General features: G+C 42.7%; 1 protein-coding gene across 25 annotated transcripts in view; it reads right to left on the bottom strand.

Moving 5' to 3' along the window:
• The window catches only part of ATXN1 (ataxin 1), a 426,916-nt gene that overhangs the window by 248,108 nt on the left and 156,712 nt on the right, over window positions 1–22,096 (bottom strand). For all 25 annotated transcript variants that reach the window (XM_070777661.1, XM_070777663.1, XM_070777660.1 and 22 more), the window contains one exon: window positions 5,014–5,141. The gene's annotated coding sequence lies outside the window, so the exon portion shown is untranslated. The remainder of the gene's footprint in view (window positions 1–5,013; window positions 5,142–22,096) is intronic.

Raw genomic sequence — 22,096 nt, 5'->3', positions numbered from 1 at the left:
GATGATGCCACCTCAGTTCTTCCTTTGAGTGACAGTTGAAAAAAAGACAATACCACTCTCCACTGTGAGCCATCGACTCTTCTGTCTTCCATGTTTATAAAGTCATAGAGTAAAACGTGGAGAAGGCAATGGCAGCCCACTCCAGTACTCTTGCCTGGAAAATCCCATGGATGGAGGAGCCTAGTAGGCTGCAGTCCATGGGGTCACTAAGAGTCGGACACGACTGAGGGACTTCACTTTCACTTTTCACTTTCATGCGTTGGAGAAGGAAATGGCAACCCACTCCAGTGTTCTTGCCTGGAGAATCCCAGGGACGGGGGAGCCCGGTGGGCTGCCGTCTATGGGGTTGCAGAGTCGGACACGACTGAAGTGACTTAGCAGCAGCAGCAGCGTAAAACGTACCCATTTCACCCTTTGTTAAAATACAGATTATTGACAGTGTGTACTACTTCTAAAGCAATGACAAACCTAAACAGTGTGTTGAAAAGGAGAGACATTACTCTGCAGACAAAGATCCATATAATCAAGGCTATGGTGTTCCCAGTGGTCACTTACAATTGTAAGAGCTGGACTGTAAAGAAGGCAGAAACACATCAAAGAACTTGATGCCTTAGAACTGTGGTGCTGGAGAAGACTCCTGAAAGTCCCTTGGACAGCAAGGAGATCAATCAATTTTAAGGGAGATAAACTCTGAATATTCACTGGAAGGACTGATGCTGAAGCTTCAGTATTTTGGTCACCTGATATGAACAGATGACTCATTGGAAAAGTCCCTGATGCTGGGAAAGATTGAGGGCAGAAGGAGAAGAGGGCATCAGAGGATGAGATGGGTGGACGGCATCACTGATGCAATGAACATGAACTTGAAACTCCGGGAGATGGTGAGGGTCAGGGAGGCCTGGTGTGCTGCAGTCCATGGGATCACAAAGAATCGGACATGACTAGGTGACTAAACAACAACTATTTCTGTTACCTAAACAGAGAGACTTTTTTGCCAACCAAAGTCCATCTAGTCAAAGCTATGGTTTTTCCAGTATTCATGTATGGATGTGAGAGTTGGCCTATAAAGAAAGCTGAGTGCTGAAAAATTGATGCTTTTGAACTGTGGTGTTGGAAAAGACACTTGAGAGTCCCTTGGACTGCAAGGAGATCCAACCAGTCCATCCTAAAGGAAATCAGTCCTGAATATTCATTGGAAGGACTGATGCTAAAGCTTCAATATTTGGCCACTTGATGCAAAGAACTGACTCATCTGAAAAGACCCTGATGCTGGGAAAGATTGAAGGCAGGAGGAGAAGGGGACAACAGAGGATGAGATGGTTGGATGGCATCACCAACTCAATGGACATGAGTTTGAGTAAGCTCTGGGAGTTGGACAGGGAAGCCTGGTGTGCTGCAGTCTATGGGGTCACAAAGAGTCAGACACAACTGAACAACTGTAGTGAACTGAAACTGAGAGATGAATGGCTGCAAGATTTCTATGGACCCTGACAATTGCGCATCCAAGCCAAGTTTGACTCTTGTCTTCTCTCTGCATTTCCCAATCTGGTCCTGCCGTCACTAGTCACGGCCTCCTGCTGGCCCCTATCCTCTGGATCTTTTTGCCTCTGCCTTCCAGATCAACAGGTCTTTCTCCACTGGTTTCTCCAGTCTCTCATTTCAGATGCACTCTAAACCTTTTATTTTTTCAATTTTTTCATTTGCTTCAAAGTTAAACCCAAGACACAGTGACGTCATAAGAAATCCATTAAGAAACATTTTTCTAGGTTGAACACCTGTTGCCCCAGCAGAGTGTGCACCTGTTAATTACTTTCATTTTACAATCACTGCTGCCTCACCACTATACCAACATCACCTAAATGGTATGTGTGGTGTTCCCAATATTCTCAGTTATACCCTAACTTCACTAACTGCAAAAGTTTTCTGGCATAACCTGTCACTTGAATTCTTTGGCTACTTTTGAAGACGAAGTCCAAAGAACTCTTAAATGATTCTCCTTTGGAAGAAATTATTTCACTGGTATTAGCAACTAGCAACTGGTCCAAGCCTCTTTTTTGAATGGTCCAGATCATCTCCCCTCTTCACCCAAACCAGGTTCAGATGCCATCAACAGTATCTCCCTTAGAAATGTAAGCTCCATCAGGGCAGGCCCCACGCCCACATTCTTCCATTCCATATCTCCAGTGCTTAGAACTCTGCTAGTACCTGTGTGTGTGTGCATGCGTGTGCTCAGTCACTCAGTCATGTCCAACTCTTTGCAGCCCCATGGACTATAGCCCACTAAGTTCCTCTGCACATGGAGATTTCCAGGCAGGAACACTGGAGTCGGGTGCCATTTCCTCCCCCAGGGGATCTTCCCAACCCAGGGATGGAACCCGCTTCTCTTGCATCTCCTGCACTGGCAGGAGGGTTCTTTCCCACTAGCGCCACCACCCAGTAGCCCCCAAGAGGTATTTGAATGAATACATGAGGGATGAATGACTAAGTGAGACCAGGATTGAAAGACATCATCTCAAATTTCTTTCAATTCAAAGCCTGTACTCTCGCTCTGCACTGGCAAAGTCTGAAGGCACCCCCAAAGGCCCTACGGGACTCTGTGAATTGAGTTTTCAACAATGATTTGGCCTGGCCTTGCAGTCTCACATGACTGCAAAAACGGTTTGGTTATGGAGGCAACCCCAGCTGCTGTGAAACATGGTTAAATATTCCCACTCTTCTGTCTCGCTAGAGAAATTCATCCATAAGCCCCTAATAATCAACATGTCTGCATTTCTGCACAGCAGCCAGCAAGGCACAGCAAGAGCATCCTTTCTTCCTCTCTGTCTGAGTCCCTGTTGCTTCTGTAATTGGGGAGGAATTGAATGCTATCCAAATACCAAACCTCCCATATGGCAGCTTTACCACGTCCTTGCTGCCGAGATGCATGGCCGTGCTACCTCCGCTCGCTGGAGTCTGGCAGAACACGATGCACTCCTTTCCCGACCTATATTTGCTGACACATTTGCTGTCCTCTCTCCCTTTATGAACTTATTAATATTGTTGGGATAACATATGTACGTGCATAAATACAAGTTTCATTTTCTTAGGTGTCCTCATAATCATTTGGAGGAGAATAATTTATGGCCCACTAAAGAGGAGTTCTTAAGCTAAACGGTCTTAATTAGGAATTCAGATGTTCCTCTCTTTACTGAAAAATACAGAGCTGTGCAAATGAGACTGGAAACCTGGGCCAAAACAAATGTACATACACAGGACTTGCAGAGTCTCCGGTGAAAAGCATTAGCTTTCCTGAAGCCAGACCAGTCCCCCTGGGTTTGTCTCCTTAATGCCAAATCTCACTCTGCCTCTTTTTCCCTTCTACGTTTCAGCCTTGTGATGTGGCTCAGGGGCTGAGGGACTCGCACCTCCACAGTTTTCTCTTGTGTGCTTATGAAGGATAAAGTATATATTTCCTAAGAAGTATACATTTCCTAAGACCTTCTTCCTTCCTAAGAAGGTCTCTGATTCTACCTTCTCTTGCATTTTTTTTTAAGTGAAAGGAAGCTTATTTAATACCACTGAGGGAATAAGATGAGCCTAGCACGGCAGCTTGCATATGTGGAGCTGAATGGTTGGGAATTCAGTGCAGCTCCAAGAGGCCAGAAAGGCGGCCTGATCCAAGGTCCTCGGTGTATCTCAGGAGCAAGGCGGCCCAGGGAGCTGGAGGGGGATTTGAGGCTCTGCTCTCACACCAGGGCTGCTCCAGGGACCCACTGGCCAGGTGTCGTAGCAGTTCTGAGACTTCAGAGCTTTGTGGGAAATGGTGGTCTGAAGTGAAGACTTCAGTCAGCCAGTTTCTCCAGACCTAGGATTACTAATATACTATACCCTTTCTGTATCCCAGAGGAGGATGAAACAAGAGAGGAAGAAGGAAAAAAAAAAAAAAACAATTTTACAGGAATGGGATTACGCTACGGTTACTGTCATACTTTGCTTTTTTTTTTACTTTGATCATGACCATTTTCTCATAGCATTACTCTTTTGGAATAGGACTCAAATGATTTCATGCTTCTTGATTTAGTCTTATTTCTCAAATGTCAACTATTGGTTAAGTTTCAAGCATGCTACTATCTACAGAGGAAAGGTCCTTCAAAATGGTATGATTTACAAATAATGCACTGCCCCACCCCCTAAAAAAATAACCCAACATGTGGAAAGACACTGGTTCTCATAATCAACTGGCAGATATTCTTCCTTTTTTCAAAATTCTGGGCAGTGGCAAAATTTTATGGAAGTAGGTCTCTCCTACACTGCACCTCTGGAAATATAAACTGGTATGACTTTATTGGAAAGTAATTTGGCAACAAGTGTCAAGAGTCTTAAAACTTGAAAACACTTAAATTCAGAAATTTACTGCTAAGGAACTATCCCAAGGAAACCATCAATAATGGCAACTAACATAAAGCCATAAGAACATTCTTGGTAGCATAAAGGCCAAAAAAAAAAAAAAAAATAGAAATAACTTAAATGTCCAACTAGAAGGGATCAATTAAATTACCTTAGGATATGTATTCAATGGTATACTATGTAATCACTAAAATCATATTGTAGATAAAGGACTTGCTTTGAAAAGATGTGTATCACTGCACTGTGAAGAGGAACAAAAAGATTATATAACAGCATATATTGCATTGCTCCCTTAGACCATCTGATGGGACATGGTCTCTGCAGCTGAACTGATAAACACAATCGCCAGGTATCCCCTTTCTTATTAATGCCTTGTCACCATCCTAGTCGATGATCTGAAAATAAGTAGCAGTTGATTTCTTTCCCAAAAAGCAAGAGGTCCATTTTTATAAAGAGATGGAAAGAATACAGAGGTGGAGAACACGTGAATCTGCAGATGTATGCTTGTTTTGCGTGTGTGTGTGTGAGTGTGCACGTGAACAGGTATGTAAGCATCCCCACGACTACCTTGGATCTTGTACAATGAAATGAGAGCTATTTTTGGTTAAAGATGCCAGAGATATTTACCTGTACATGTGCTTTCATCACAAGGGAGAGTCCTAAGCAGTTAGTTCCTTCCCATCAGATCTTCTCAGACAGATTTTGCTTGAGCAGAAGGGGAGGCAGCAGAGAAGGTCAATGTGAAAAGCCTAGACCTGTAATTATAAAAACAACATTCCCACTGAGTTAGGCTGTTTTCTGCAGTCTTCATTCACATGAGCTGAATTCTCAGAAAAGAGAAACATATTTGCATAATCTCTCTCGCCCTCTTTCACACACACACACACACACACACCACACAGTTCTTAATTCAGAATGCCAAAAACTCAGGGAGCAGACCCATGGTAGGTCCTCGGGTTCTGCTGAGGGATTGCTTCCCACCACATCTCCTGACCTTAGGAATAACCCCGTCAAAACACTCTTTTCTTTCCCCTCCTTCTCTGCCTATTGATCTCAAGACTTCAGAGAAATGAGAAACAATTCTTCTGCAGAAAATGTCATAAACATTACTGAATCTGATGCTCTCTGAGATTTTTTTCCTAACCACAGAGGTAAGCAAGTTCGATACATGTATTTACATAGAAGCCTGACTTTCACTTTCGAAATGGAACAATGCCTCTCTGTTGATGACTCAGGTGAAGCCTGGAATCACTGATCGTCAAAGTCATCATGGACATGTATTGAACACCGACTATATTCCTGGCACCCCGCTCCACCACAACCTGTGAAGCAGTGAAAAATCATTATTACCTGTTATTGACAAGAAAACTGGGCATTTGCACGGCTAACAGATGTTAAAGGCAGTATTTTACGCCACTATCTTTCACACAAAGCCATGCTAATAATCTCAGTGCTAGAGATTTTTCCAAGACTGATCTATCAACACTCTTGTACTTACTATAAACACATCAAGTATTAATTCAACATCACCTTATTTTTCCCCAGAGTTGACATGTCACCTAAGTTTTAGCATTACTAACGCTTTTTGGATTGGATTGTCCTTTGATATTCGTTTCCAAGCAAAATCAAAATCAACATGTTCCTATTTCCATCAGGAGTAAATTCATAGTTATTTCAATAAATTTAAAATGTCAATCAATCCCAAATCCAGATGCCGAAACACTAAGGAAAAACCTAAACTCTAAGCCCTACCCAAATGACTAAATTTTTTTAGAAAGAAGGCAGATAATAAAATCAAGAGCCATATGTGAATTCCTCATTTAAAATATGGAAGTAAAGACAGAAATTTCTATACATTATGCCTATGAAATAAAAATAAAACATTTACACATTCTAACCTATTTACAAATTCTACCTACTATAGGTCTTACGATGACTGTGCACAAAATAGAGATGAGCGTATCAAGAAACCAACATTGTTATTTACGGGTCACATGTTAATTTCCCTTGCGTACCTATGGACGTTTGCAGCTACTTGCTCGTGCTGTTCTGGTTATGCCCCTGTGCCTTTGCACATGCCCTGCCCTCTGATTATCATACCTTTCCCCTCTTGCCAACTAGAAAATGCCTACTCATTCTTCAAGGCCAATCTCCAATCTCAATCCCTTTTGATGACTTATCCGTTCTTCCCTGACGTCTTCCGGAGATCCAAGCAGAGCAGATTCTGCCCTCTCCTGTGTTTCCTTAACAATGGTACCGGCGGAACCTTAACATCTTCCTTTTTCAAAGTGAAAGTGAAGTCGCTCAGTCGTGTCTGACTCTTAGCGACCCCATGGACTACAGCCCACCAGGCCCTCCGTCCATGGGATTTTCCAGGCAAGAGTACTGGAGTGGGGTGCCATTGCCTTCTCCGTTAACAGCGGCTAGGCATATTATATTTACTTGGAGCTGGTATGCTCAGTGACAGCCTTAGTGCCCACAGACACGGCGTGCTTGGCCAGCTCCCCAGGTAGCAGCAAGCGCACGGCGGTCTGGATCTCCCTGGATGTGATAGTCGAGCGCTTGTTGTAATGCACCAGGCGCAATGCCTCGCCAGCGATGCGCTCAAAAATGTCGTTGACGAAGGAGTTATCCAACCATCCAGTCACTGAATCTGCCACCCTCCCCTTCTCCCCTGACCACCACCTCTGCTCCAGGCTGCCCACCATCACGATTCATCTGGACTATTCAGTGGCCTACCAAGTGGTCTCCCTGCTCCCACCCCGCGACCCTACAGCCCATCCTCAGAGCCTGCCTAAAGCATGGCAATGGCTTTCTACTGAGCTTGGATTCTGACCATGGGCCCCAGGGCCCAGGGTGGTCCAGCCCTTGCATTATTTTCTAGCCTGCATGCAGCTCTCCTGGCTTACTTTTAATTCCTGGGAAGTACCTTGCTCTCCTAGACCTCAGGGTCTTTGCACATGTCCTCTTCCTTGCTGAGACTTCCCCTCAAATCACGCATATTCTTCACCAAATAACCATGTACTGTTCCCTCCTCTGGCTCAGTCCTTTTCTCCTCAGAGGTGCCTTTCCTCACCTCCTCAGCTAGCTCACTACCTCCTTGTTGTTCAGTTGCTAAGTCGTCCGGGCTCTTTGAGACCCCAGGCACTGCAGCACACCAGGCTCCTCTGTCCTCCACTATCTCCCAGAATTTGCTCAGATTCATGTCCATTGAGTCGGTGATGCCATCTAACCACCTCATCCTCTGCTGCCCGCTTCTCCTTTTGCCTTCAATCTTTCCCAGCATCAGGGATCAGTACCAGTAGCCCTTACTATATACTTTGCAGAATCACTCTCTCCTTGGTTATGCTGATCACATTTGTAATTTTACTTTTGAAACTTTTAATTAATTTTTTAAAATTAATTTAATTTAAATAAAATTAATTTTTACTAATTTAGTAAGTTGTTAAATTCATTGATGAATGGTTGTTTCCCTCACCAATTAGTAAGTTCCAGGAAGGCACAACTGTATAAGTTCTTGCCCATGCTTTTATCCTATTTCAACACGATGCTGTGTGCATTATAGGCATTTACTAAAAATCTGCTGAATCTTCTGTCCTCCACTGTCTCCCAGAGTTTGCTCAAATTCATGCCCAATAACACCTTGTACCAACTCTTGTTAAAGCAATTATCATATTTTCTTGTACTTGTGTCTTAGGTAAGTTCATCCCTCCCAGGACACTGTTGAGTCCCTTAAAGGCAAGAAGGGGTAGGTATTGCCTCGTTCCACTCTCCCCATGAGTTTAGCACAGCAGCCTGGCACATAGATATTCAATAAATGAGCATCTGTTGAATGAACAAAAGAAAATGTGCGTGTATGTGTGTGTGTTCAGTCATGTCTGACTCTTTGAAACTCTATGGACTATAGCCTGCCAGGCTCCTCTGTCCATGAGATTCTCCAAGCAAGAATACTGGAGTAGGTTGCCATGCCCTCCTCCGGGGAATCTTCTCAACCCAGTCTCATGTGCCCTGCATTGGCAGGAGGGTTCTTTACCACTAGGGCCACCTGGAAGCTCCATATATATATATATATATATATATATACACACACATACATGTGCATCTGTATATACATATATATGAAATATGTGTGAAGCTGCAGACTTGCATATTTTAAATACACTATTGATATAGTATATTTAAAGTATTATTATATGTTGTGATGAATAATGGTTACAAATTCATCTGTGAAATGGGCATAAAAACACTCACATAGTAGTTGGGAAAAAATATGTGTAAGTAAAAATTTTATATCTATCTATCTATCTATATATATATAATATGTGTAAAGCTCCAGAGTTATACATTTTAAATATTATCATACATTTTATATATATACATAGAGAGGCGGAAGGAAATGGCAACTCATTCCAGTAATCTTGCTTGGAAAATCCCATGGACAGAAGAACCTGGCATCCTGGCAGGCTACATTCCATAGAGTCGGACAGGACTGAAGTGACTAAGCAGCATATATTACATACATATAAGTAAAATATTTGGCACTGAGTTCAGAATACTGGAAGCACTTTATGGACATTATCATTAGGGCAACCAAGTTGAATTTACAATTCATGCTTCAAATTTAACAGTTTTACTTGCTAACATTTTTTTCCTATTAAAACATTAATTAGCATTAGCATCTCCATAAGGCCATAGAGAGATTATCAGAGAGGCCCTCAGTAAACTACAGATAAAGGAGAGTTTTACTGTCTGCAGCTGAAGGGCCAGTATTGTTTCAGTAATCTGCAATGTATGTGCAGAAGTACAGACACTCCAACAGAAAAGATGTCTGTCTGTCCAAAAGTTATCTATAAAATCTAAATGACAGAAACAACAAATATTATCATTCAAGTACTATAAATATTTAGCTGAAATAATTAGAAACACTTACTGTGAATTATTTCTTTTGCTAAAAAAACAAGAAAGTGATACATATTCATCTATTTCTTTTAATTACTAAACAGACTTAATAAATATTATGTATTTGTCTAATGAATACACCATAAATGTTCACGCTATTCTGGTTTAGAATTGCTAAAATTTAACAGATTATGCAAAGAAGCAAGAAAATTTTGCAACTGTTTTCTTTGAGGGGGGAAATAACATAAGAATGAACTATTTACAAATGCTACCAGTACACAGTTGAGCAGAATGTAATAGTTTATTCTACAAAGCAAACTTATAATTTAGTTTTATATTGCTCTTTCTGTTGCATACAGGCTGAATTTAAATAATAAATACTATTTTATATATACTGTGTGCTACTGAAATATAAAGTACTATCATTGTATTTTGAGATTTCTATTTTCAATTCATTTTTATCTCCGTGATAAATAATAAAACTCAAAGCAAGTCAGATTTCTAATTGTGACTTACCCATCTTCTGGGAAGTAATAGAGTTACAGACGGGAAATGTTATAAAAATGCTAACTTCCTTTTTTATTGAAATACAGTGAATTTACAATGTTGTGTTAGTTTCAGATGTACAACAAAGTGATTCATTTACACATATACATATACATATATTTTTCAGATTCTTTTCCATCATTGGTTATTACACAATAATGAATATAGTTCCCATTGCTATACAGTAGATCTTCATTATCCATTTTCTATATAGGAGCATGTATCTGTTAACCCCAAACTCTAATTTATGTAAATTTATCTAAACACTAAACTACCTACATTTACTTAAATGCTAAGTTCCTAATTGTTTTACCAGTAGGATTTTAAACTGAGTTATAATTCTACTCATTGGCTACAACTATCAACCAGTTTAATATGATGCAAATCTAGTGTACCTTGCAACATAATTAAGATGAAAAAGTAGGGCAGATAAATTTAGCAAAAAAAAAAGTCTTAAATCTACTTAGATAATTTTTCTCTGAATTTCTGAATAATTTCATTATTGTGATGCTTGTGTTAGTGTCATAAAATCTAGTGAAAGCTTAGGAATTTACAAGGCAAAATTTCTTTTTACTTACGCTGGTCCTTTAATTGGGAATGCCCTTCTTATTCATTCAAATGTTACTCTTCCTTTAAGATTCAGCTCAGATATCACCTCCTTGGTGAAACGCTTCCACATATACTGTATTTGTCCTACCATGTAATGAATGATCTGTGTCCCTCTCTAGACTCTGAGATGCTTAGAGTCACTGATCAGGGCTCGAATTTTTCATAACAGCCTGCACAGTCCTCTGCACATAAAAATTCTCAGAAAAGACTGGTTCAATGTGTCAATGAACACACACATCCGGATACTCTTAAGACTATGGTGAAAATGTCCTTAAATTGTGATCTGAAGTTAGAGGTTAAAGTAAAAAGAAAAAAAATTCACTTTTAGTGAAATGAAACTCTTAAGCATTTTCACTTCCAGATGCATCAGCATCACATAAAAGATGTTGGAACTATTTTAGAAAATAGACATTCTGCACATTTTCCCGTCTGAGAATCGGTCTGAAAAATACCAAGCTACACAGGGGGCCTCTGGGTGTTCTCAGGACAAACGTTCAGCTGGGTATTGATTCCACACACTCGCTTAATGGAAATCCAGAGGAAGACTCAACATCTACCACGCCTGCCCGTCACGCACTACTCCCCTATGCAGCCGCTGGAGAGTAAGGCGGGGGCGGGGGCGGGGAGAGAGAGGTTCCCCGGAGACGTCTGTCCTCCCCTCCCAAGACCAGCCAGCACTTCAGCGATGATGCATCCGAGCAGGAGAGAACTTAGGCGCTCAGAGAAGCACCACACCCGGCCTGATGGACATTTTCCACTTTCATGGTCATTCTTCTCCCGCATGGATCAATTTCTCACATATCCCCTTATAATTTTTCAAGACTGAGCCTTTGCAAATATCTGCCTGGCTGCATTACCTAAGCCATCATCGTACACATGCCAAAGCCCCACCTCACTCAAGGCTAGTTCTGCTCTGAAAAGCACAGTGGGCAGCAAAAGAACAAGTTCCTCCTAACAAGGATCCGGGCTGATCGTCCACATTCGGGACCATTCGTCACCGTTGGGACAATAACTAAGGATTTTCCAGGAGGTCACGCCAAACCGCCCTTAATGGGTTCTCTTTTCTCCATGGCCCAAGATTTTCTAGGCATTACGCAGGAAGAGGAGCAGAAGGCTTCTGTCAGCCTCATCTTATATCCTCAGCCAGCCAAAACAACCCCAGGGATTTCCCTGTCGGACCACATCTTTTAAGCACCCCGTGTGATGTCAAAACACTGTGGATGATGAAAAGGGACTATGATATGAAAAGGGTAAAATATGGGAGTAACAGATTTCTCACTATGTTATCAACTTAAAAAATTTGTATTTTCCAAAGGTAATAATGTGCAACAGGATGACTGAAGTTCACACTACTGTATGACATAGATGAAACTTGAGAGTAAATCCTCAGAGTACTCATCACTAGGTAAAAAATTTTTTTTTCTTTTTTTCGTTTTTGTGTCTATATGAGATGATGATTGTTAACTAAACACCGTGGTAATCATTCCACGATACACGTACAGTCAAACCATTATGCTATATACCCTAAACATACACACTGCTGAAAGTCAACTACACCTCAAAAAAGCTGGAAAACACTGTTTAATCCCCCCTATCTTTTGTATTATGCAAACAGTGGAACGCACCTGGTTAGGGAACTGGATCCCCCATGCTGCAGCTAAAGATCTCACATACCACAAACAAGGTGGAAGATCCTGAGTACGCCAGCTAAGACCAGCAAAGTCAGATAAATAATTTTTACTTTCTTTTTTTTGGCTTTACAACGTTGTGTCACTTTCTGCCATATGTCAGTATGAATCAGCCACAGGTGTACCTATGTCCCCTCCCTCTTGAACCTCCCTCCCACCTCCCATCCCATTCCAACCCTCTAGGTTGTCACACTGCACCAGCCTGAACTCCCTGAGCGATACAGCAAATCCCTATTAGCTCTCTATTTGACATATGGTAACGAACGTTTGCATGCTACTCTCCCCATTCACCCCGCCCAGTCCTTCCCCCACCGTGTCCACAAGTCAGTTCTCTGTGTCAACGTCTCCACTGCTGCCCTGAAAACACGTGGTTCTAGATTTCATAGATACGTGTTTTTCTCTTTCTCACTTACTTCACTCTGTATAACAAGCTCTAGGTTCATCCACCCATTAGAACCGACTCAAATACAGTTCTTTGTGTGACTAATATTCCATTGTGTATATATGTGCTATAGCTTCTTTACTCCTTCATCTGTTAATGGATGCCTAGGTTGCTTCCATGTCCTGGCTATTATAAACACTGCTGCACAGAATATTGGGTACATGTGTAGTTTTCAATTATGGTTTCCTCAGGGTATAATAAGCCCAGTAGTGGGATTGTTGGGTCATATGATAATCTTGGGCTTCTCTGGTGGCTCATAATGTAAACAATCCACCTGCAATGCAAGAGACCTGGGCTTGATCCCTGAGTTGGGAAGATTCCCCCAGAGAAGGGAATGACTACTCATTCCAGTATTCTTGCCTAGAGAATTCCAAGGACAGAGGAGCCTGTCAGGCTACAGTCCACGGGGCTGCAAAGAGTCAGCCACGACTGAGTGACTAACACTTTCCCTTTCACTTCAAGGGAGCTTCATTTATAGCTTTTTAAGGAATCTCCATAGTGTTCTCCACAGTAGCCATATCAATTTACATTCCCACCACAATGCAAGAGGGCTCCCTTTTCTCCACACTCTCTCCAGCATTTATTGTTTGTAGAATTTTTGATCATGGCTGTTTCTGACCAGTGTGAGGTGATACCTCATTGTACTTTTGATTTGCAGTTCTCTAATCATGAGCGACATGTCAGTTCTCTAATCACGTCAACATTCTAGGAATCAGTGAACTAAAATGGACTGGAATGGGTGAATTTAACTTAGATGACCATTATATCTACTACTGTGGGCAGGAATCCCTTAGAAGAAATGGAGTAGCCATCATGGTCAACAAAACAGTCCGAAATGCAGTACTTGGATGCAATCTCAAAAACGACAGAATGATCTCTGTTCGTTTCCAAGGCAAACCATTCAATATCATGGTAATCCAAGCCTATGCCCCAACCAGTAACGCTGAAGAAGCTGAAGTTGAACAGTTCTATGAAGACCTATAAGACCTTTTAGAACTAACACCCAAAAAAGATGTCCTTTTCATTATAGGGGACTGGAATGCAAAACTAGGAAGTCAAGAAACACCTGGATTAACTGGCAAATTTGGCCTTGGAGTACAGAATGAAGCAGGGCAAAGACTAATAGAGTTTTGCCAAGAAAACGCACTGGTCATAGCAAACACCCTCTTCCAACAACACAAGAGAAGACTCTACATGTGGATATCACCAGATGGGCAAACCGAAATCAGATTGATTATATTCTTTGCAGCCAAAGATGGAGAAGCTCTATACAGTCAGCAAAAACAAGACTGGGAGCTGACTGTGGCTCAGATCATGAACTCCTTATTGCCAAATTCAGACTTAAATTGAAGAAAGTAGGGAAAACCACTAAATCATTCAGGTATGACCTAAATCAAATCCCTTATGATTATACAGGGGAAGTGAGAAATAGATTTAAGGGACTAGATCTGATAGATAGAGTGCCTGATGAACTATGGATGGAGGTTCATGACATCGCACCGGAGACAGGGAACAAGACCATCCCCATGGAAAAGAAATGCAAAAAAGCAAAATGGCTGTCTGAGGAGGCCTTACAAATAGCTGTGAGAAGAAGAGAAGTGAAAAGCAAAGGAGAAAAGGAAAGAGATAAGCATCTGAAGGCAGAGTTCCAAAGAATAGCAAGAAGAGATAAGAAAGCCTTCCTCAGCGACCACTGCAAAGAAATAAGAGGAAAACAACAGAACAGGAAAGACTAGAGATCTCTTCAAGAAAATTAGAGATACCAAGGGAACATTTCATGCAAAGATGGGCTCGATAAAGGACAGAAATGGTATGGACCTAACAGAAGCAGAATATATTAAGAAGAGGTTGCAAGAATACACAGAAGAACTGTACAAAAAAGATCTTCATGACCAAGATAATCACAATGGTGTGATCACTGACCTAGAGCCAGACATCCTGGAATGTGAAGTCAAGTGGGCCTTAGAAAGCATCACTATGAACAAAGCTAGTGGAGGTGATGGAATTCCAGTTGAGCTATTTCAAATCCTGAAAGATGATGCTGTGAAAGTGCTGCACTCAATATGCCAGCAAATTTGGAAAACTCAGCAGTGGCCACAGGACTGGAAAAGGTCCATTTTCATTCCAATCCCAAAGAAAGGCAATGCCAAAGAATGCTCAAACTACCGCACAATTGCACTCATCTCACACGCTAGTAAAGTAATGCTCAAAATTCTCTAAGCCAGGCTTCAGTAATACAGGAACCATGAACTTCCAGATGTTCAAGCTGGTTTTAGAAAAGGCAGAGGAACCAGAGATCAAATTGCCAACATCCGCTGGATCATGGAAAAAGCAAGAGAGTTCCAGAAAAAAAATCTATTTCTGCTTTATTGACTATGCCAAAGCCTTTGACTGTGTGGATCACAGTAAACTGTGGGAAATTCTGAAAGACATGGGAATACCAGACCACCTGACCTGCCTCTTGAGAAATCTGTATGCCGGTCAGGAAGCAACAATTAGAACTGGACATGGAACAACAGACTGGTTCCAAATAGGAAAAGGAATACGTCAAGGCTGTATATTGTCACCCTGCTATTTAACTTCTATGCAGAGTACATCATGAGAAATGCTGGACTGGAAGAAGCACAAGCTGGAATCAAGATTGCCGGGAAAAATATCAATAACCTCCGATATGCAGATGACACCACCCTTATGGCAGAAAGTGAAGAGGAACTAAAAAGCCTCTTGATGAAAGTGAAAGAGGAGAGCGAAAAAGTTGGCTTAAAGCTCAACATTCAGAAAACAAAGATCATGGCACCTGGTCCCATCACATCATGGGAAATAGATGGGGAAACAGTGTCAGACTTTATTTTTTGGGGCTCCAAAATCACTGTAGATGGTGATTGCAGCCATGAAATTAAAAGACGCTTACTCCTTGGAAGAAAAGTTATGACCAACCTAGATAGCATATTGAAAAGCAGAGATATTACTTTGCAACAAAGGTCCGTCTCGTCAAGGCTATGGTTTTTCCAGTGGTCATGTATGGATGTGAGAGTTGGACTGTGAAGAAAGCTGAGCACCGAAGAATTGATGCTTTTGAACTGTGGTGTTGGAGAAGACTCTTGAGAGTCCCTTGGACTGCAAGGAGATCCAACCAGTCCATCCTAAAGGAGATCAGTCCTGGGTGTTCATTGGAAGGACTGATGCTGAAGCTGAAACTCCAGTACTTTGGCCACCTCATGCAAAGAGTTGACTCATTGGAAAAGACTCTGATGCTGAGGGGGATTGGGGGCAGGAGGAGAAGGGGACGACAGAGGATGAGATGGCTGGATGGCATCACTGACTCAATGGACATGAGTTTGAGTGAACTCCGGGAGTTAGTGATGGACAGGGAGGCCTGGCGTGCTGTGATTCATGGGGTCGCAAAGAGTCAGACACGACTGAGCAACTGAACTGAAATGAACTGAATCATGAGCGATGCTGAGCATCTTTTCATGTGTTTATTAGCCATCTGTATGTTTTCTATGGAGAAATGTCTGTTTAGGTCTTTTGCCCACTTTTTGATTGGGTTGTTTATTTTTCTGGTATTGAGCTGCATGAGCTGCTTGTATACTTTGGAGAAAAGACAACCCTCAGAATGGGAGAAAATAATAGCCAGTGAAACAACTGACAAAATAAATATTTTTTTAAATAGCCATTAAAACCTCATGAGCTTTTATGTTAGAATAGCAATTTTTAAAAAAATCCCTGTAATTAGGTTTTGCCAGGCTTAGGCTTAGAGTAAAAGGCTTCTTCCCTCTCCCAAAGACCAAGGTCAAAGCTGGAGTCTACTGAACTCTAGGTCTGAGGTCCAGATCATCCAGTTCTAATCTTTCCCCGATGTGTATCTACAGACCTGCTGGGTCTGAGGGTAGACTTAGCAAATAGAGGGCGAGAGGAGGGGCAAAGAGTACAATGAACAGAGCCTCTTTCTGGTACAACAGCAACAACGGCAGGACCACACTACAGCAGCCCCAGAAATTAATTGGAAGGGTAACTAGTCTACCTTCTTGAGTAACAGGAACAGAGACCAGGGAATGGTCAGTGAAACCTAGCCAGCTTCGGCCAATATCGTTGCCAACTGTTTCAAGTTTCTTCCCCATGGCCTTTTACTATAGGTAGTATCCCCTCTCTGAATTTTAAATCATCTTGTCCATGTTTTTGCATCCCTTCTCCATTCTGGTCTCTTTCTTACTGGTTAGCCCCAACAAGGGCTTCCCAGGTGGCACCAGAGGTAAAGAACCCGCCTGGTAAAGACTTGAGAGGCGGGTTCGATCCCTGGGTCGGGAAGATCCCCGGGAAGAGGCCATGGCACCCCACCCCAGTATTCTTGCCTGGAGAATCCCATGGACAGAGGAGCGTGATGGGCTACAGTCCATAGGGTCACAAAGAGTCAGACACAACTGAGGTGACTTAACACACATGCACACAACCCCAACAAGCAGCGAGATGTATGAAAAGCAGACAGTGAGGGAAGGAGAAGGAACTGCGCACGTTCGGCTACGCCAGTGGTCCCCAGATTCTTTGGCAACAGGGATCGGTTTCATGGAAGACAATTTTTCCACAGACTGGGGGGGAGGGGGGATGGTTTCCGGATGACTCAAGTGCGTTACACTTATTGTGCACTTTATTTCCATTATGATTAGATCATCTCCACCTCAGATCATCAGGCATTAGATCCCAGAGGTCAGGGACTCCTCACCTATACAATGAGTGTCTCTGAATGTCTATATGTGATTAAAAGTCAAACAAAGAAGTTAATGTTAGTAGTGCCCAAGCCACCTATTGGAGAATATTTGTTGTCTGTTGGTGAGGTCTTCTGCTTCTTACTAGGTTCTTAAACTGTTTAAATTAAGCAGGGCCAAGGGGCCTTACATTAATCACACTAGTGACGCTGCCTCTTTTTAGGCCAGAGAGCTGGAACTTAGCCAGGCAGTGTTAAGAGAACAGTCTTTCCTTCTTGGTCAAAAAACCTCTCCCATTGATTTTCTACTAAGAACATGGTACTGGATGCCCACAAATAGGATGGAGAAAAAATGTGTCTGTAACCGCAGGTGAAATTCCAGATTATGAAATAGCTCTCAAGATCTGCAAAAACACTAAAATCATCACATTTTATAGGATCCCTTTGTTACACTGATATGTAAAAATTCTATTAAAACATCGTCATTTGCCACAATGACAAAAAGCTTTTATTTCAAATGACTTTGTATTCTGATGTTATGATAAAAGTGGGTCTGGCTTTCTCTTCAACGACTAGACCACCTTTTCAGGAGAATTCCTGTACTTCACTTGTAAGTGCTTAATGAGGGACTAATTAGTCCTCCCCGCTCCATCCCTTTAAGCTCCTATGGGAAATGAGGTCGTGCCCAAAGCACCAGGTGGAGGTGCCATCAACTACTAGAGCAGCACAAAGGGCAGCCCTTTCCCAAGGCAAAACAGGTACGAGGTCAAGTCTCCCACAAGCGCTCTGTTCTCCACTATCAGGCACAGAGTACAAAAAAAAGCTAGGTATTTATTATTAGCTCTTGGGAAAGCACTGCTGCAGCGCTGTACCAAGGTTCATTGATCTTAGCTCCTCCTCTCCTTCACTTACTGCCACGTGGCCCCTTCCCGCTCCCTGGTTGGCTGTCCCCTGGGCCCAGATGCACACCTCCAGGGAGCAGGGCAGAAGGCGGGGCTGTGGGCTGCTGTTTCAACCTGCATCCCTCCTCCTTCCCATCTGCATACCAGCATCCTCCAGCGAGCCTCTCAGCTCTAAGACACCATCCCGAGGTGGCTCGGTGGCAGCCTGCCAGTGGTTTGAGCTCCTACTCCCTTCTACAAGAGGCATGGTGAGCAAATTAGAGGTTATAAGCAACTCCGGTGGAAGGAGGAAAATTCCTTTGGGCTTTGTAAGGGAACTTCGTCAGCGGTGTCTCCAAGGTGGAAGACGGATGTGTTCACCCACGCCCCTGAGCCCTGCCGAAATGGGTGGACCACCCCCTTTTGTTGGTTACAACCAAGGGAGCAGGGCAGGAAAACGTTTTCCTTGAGAAGAATGTCTTTCATGTTCAAGGTCACTGCGGACCCAGATAAGCAACATAAATCTATTTTCAATGTAAGGTACAGCATATTCCTAAACGGTGGTGTTGCCAAATTCATCCTGAAAGAGATGATGTTGGTTCAGTCGCTAAGTTGTGTCCGACTCCTTGCAACCCCCTGGACTGCAGCACACCAGGGTCCCTGTGTTTCGCCATCTTCTCCAGTTTGCTCAAGCTCATATCCACTGAGTCAGTGATACCATTCAACCATCTCATCCTCTGTGGCCCTCTTTTCCTTTTGTCTTCAGTCTTTCCCAGCATCAGAGAGAGGTAGCTGGAACTAAAATATTCAGTTCCCACCATGGGTTAAAGCTTTATTAGAAAACCAGGAAAGCACACATCCTGGCCAAGGGACAGCCAAGTGAAGCTGGTGAGTTCTAAACTATGCTGGAAATAGCAGCAGTGGGCAGTCTAGGATTAAGTAAAAGCAACAGTTAAGAACGATGCTTTGATGCGTGTTACATAGCTGGTCACACCCTGCAGAGGCTGGTTGCCACTAGGGTGTGGCTTTAAGATGACAGCCTCCCCAAAACTCAAGGATACCTGAAATTCCATCATTAGAGTCTTTCCTTTGGTTTATAGATCCCCTCCCTCTCTCTCTTCAAATTTCAGGATAATATGCTGTCTTGGAAATAGACTATCCAGACATCCAGAAAAAGAAACACACACACAAACATATGTGGAAAGAGAACAAGTTTTGAATTAAAGCTGAGTTTTAAATCCCAGCTTTACCACTTTCCAGCTCTGTAACTTCGGGGAAGTTACTTATTGGCTTGACTCTCAAGTTTTTCAGCTGTGAAATGAGACAAACACCTGTCTCAGAAGGTTAGTGCAAAGATGAAGTTCCATTAAAAGTACATAAAAGTCCATGGCCCAGACCACACACATAGCAGACATTTGGACATTAGTTTTCCTCTGCTTTTTTTTTTAACAGAGCAGGTCATAATAGGGGAACAACTGAGGATGAATGAGGATACTAGCTTCCGGATGTGGAAATAACAAGGAGGTCAGCACAGATGGAGAAGGAAGTGGCAGGAGAAAGGGCCACCTGGGACCCAGGACAGGACCTGTTTCACAAATGTGCTGGGGTCAGCTCTGCTCAGGGCACATGGTGGCTACAGACTGACATTCATTTGCAATGTAGACTGGCTGACAAGACTGTGAACTTAGAAATGGGCCTTCACCAAAAGCCACACCTAGCCCCTCCCAAGGCTCTCCATTGCTTGGTGTCTGGCTGGGGAGATGAAGTATCTGGGTACATATGAACAGCCATTCTATAGGATCACCTGCAAGGGTATAGATTAGGTGAAGCCATGAGCAGGTGGCAGGCAGGCAAAAGAGTAGAAGAAATTAAATGTAGCTTCCGACTTGCTGAAGCCCAATGATGCCAATCAGACCCCACTGACCCACAGGCCAGATCAGTGAGGCTAGAGACTTTCTGCGAACTTACTGAGGACAGGCCCCACACCAAGGTGGACATCCAGAGATGGTTCTCTTTTCCTAGACATCAGCACCTCCACACTTAGGGACTGCCCCTTACTCACCCTGGAGAGCCAGCCATCCTTGACTTCCAAGGCATGACCCAAGCCATCTCACCAATTTCTCAGGCGAATGGACCAATCAGAGGGCTTTAAAAATGGCAGGAGGTGAGGGGCTCTAGAGCAGGCTGATGCTGAAATATATTTTTAGGCTGAGAAGACTTTAGAAATCCAAAAGGCCGCTATGGGACTTCCCTGGTGGTCCAGAGGTTAAGAATCCACCTACCAATGCAGGGGACACGGGCTGGATCCCTGGTCCGGGAAGATACCACGTCAGTTTGGTTCAGTCGCTCAGTCGTGTCCGACTCTTTGCGATCCCATGGACTGCAGTACACCAGGCCTGTCCATCACCAACTCCCTGAGCTCACTCAAACTCATGTCCATCGAGTCAGGGATGCCACCCAGGCATCTCATCCTCTGTCGTCCCCTTCACCTCCTACCTTCAATCTTTCCCAGCATCAGGGTCTTTTCCAAAGAGTCAGTTCTTCACATCAGGTGGCCAGAGTATTGGAGTTTCAGCTTCTGCATCAGTCCTTCCAATGACTATTCAGGACTGATTTCCCTTAGGATGGACTGGTTGGATCTCCTTGCACACATGCCTCTGGGCAGCTAAGCCCAAGCGCTGCAAGTACTGAGCCCGCGCTCTAGAGCCTGTGCTCCGCAACAAAAGAAGCCACTGCAGTGAGTAGCCCGAGCACTGCAACTGGAGAGTAGACCTGCTCTCCACGACTAGCGAAAGCCTGCACGCAGCAGTGAAGACCAGAGCAGTTAAAAATAATTAATACACACACACAAAAGGCCACTATGCAGAACATAAACTTTCCCCAAATTTCCTCCTATAATTGCTGCCCATAAAAATAAGCTTAACCTGTATAAGTAGGAAGGAAAAAGGGATTTTTAATAATAAACAGAAATAGCTAATGCAAGTTAACAGGGACATTATTTAGAAACATTAATAGGTCAGGATACCAGCCCTTCTGTTTCCCCAAAAGGCCTCCGTGGAGCACTGCTAATGTGCAGAGCACATTCTGGAGATCACGAAACTGAGTGTTTACTGCTGTAGTAGTTACTGGAGTGTGACTTCAGCAGATTCACTTTTAGAAAATTTCACAATGCAGAAGTGGGAAACAAAAATACACGAGCATGGAAATCTGGTTAGTGGCTTATTGTGCCTTTTTCCTTATGCAACTGAAGTGAATTACTGGCCATTACTTTCTATCTAATAATCAAGATGAATAACCTTGGGTTGATTCCTTCTGTGTATTATCAGTAACAAATGAAAAAATTCCAGTTGACCTTTCCCTAACCCTTAGTATACTTTTGGGCCATTCCTTCCTTCCTTCCTTTGATGAGTTGTGCACATAAAGAATTTGGCATCATCTTAATACTAGTTGAGCAGAACCATTATGGAAAGTGAATGAAAACATCATACAATGATTCCTAAAGCCAAAGGAAATGATTTTGGAATATACACATCACTGATTATATTCCATCAGTACAGATAATTAAAAGTTGACTATAGAATAATATTAAACAGCAGGTACAATTTTTTGAAAATTTCTCCCCGATTTTAGCTATGCAAAAACACCAACTGAATTGTTCAACGCTAATCAAATTCATCTCTTCTTAAGAGCAGAGTATAATAAGTGGGTTGCCTAAAAGGAATGCTTTGAACAGAATGCTTCACGATTGTCTGATTAGTCTAAATTTAAAACTCCAACAAAGGCAAGATTATTCTTCTTGAGGTTCAAGATTCACGAGGATTTGGTAATGAAATTCCTTTAGGAGAGCAAATTAAAAAAAAAAAAACCTGCTATCTACAAACTGCCAGTGTTTTATGTCGGTAGAGTGTTTTTAAATCAAAGTCACCATTCATTCAACGATAAA

Source organism: Bos indicus, chromosome 23 (assembly GCF_029378745.1).
Source record: "Bos indicus isolate NIAB-ARS_2022 breed Sahiwal x Tharparkar chromosome 23, NIAB-ARS_B.indTharparkar_mat_pri_1.0, whole genome shotgun sequence".
In the NCBI taxonomy this organism is placed as follows: Eukaryota; Metazoa; Chordata; class Mammalia; order Artiodactyla; family Bovidae; genus Bos; species Bos indicus.
This window is presented reverse-complemented; position numbering and strand designations above follow the sequence as displayed.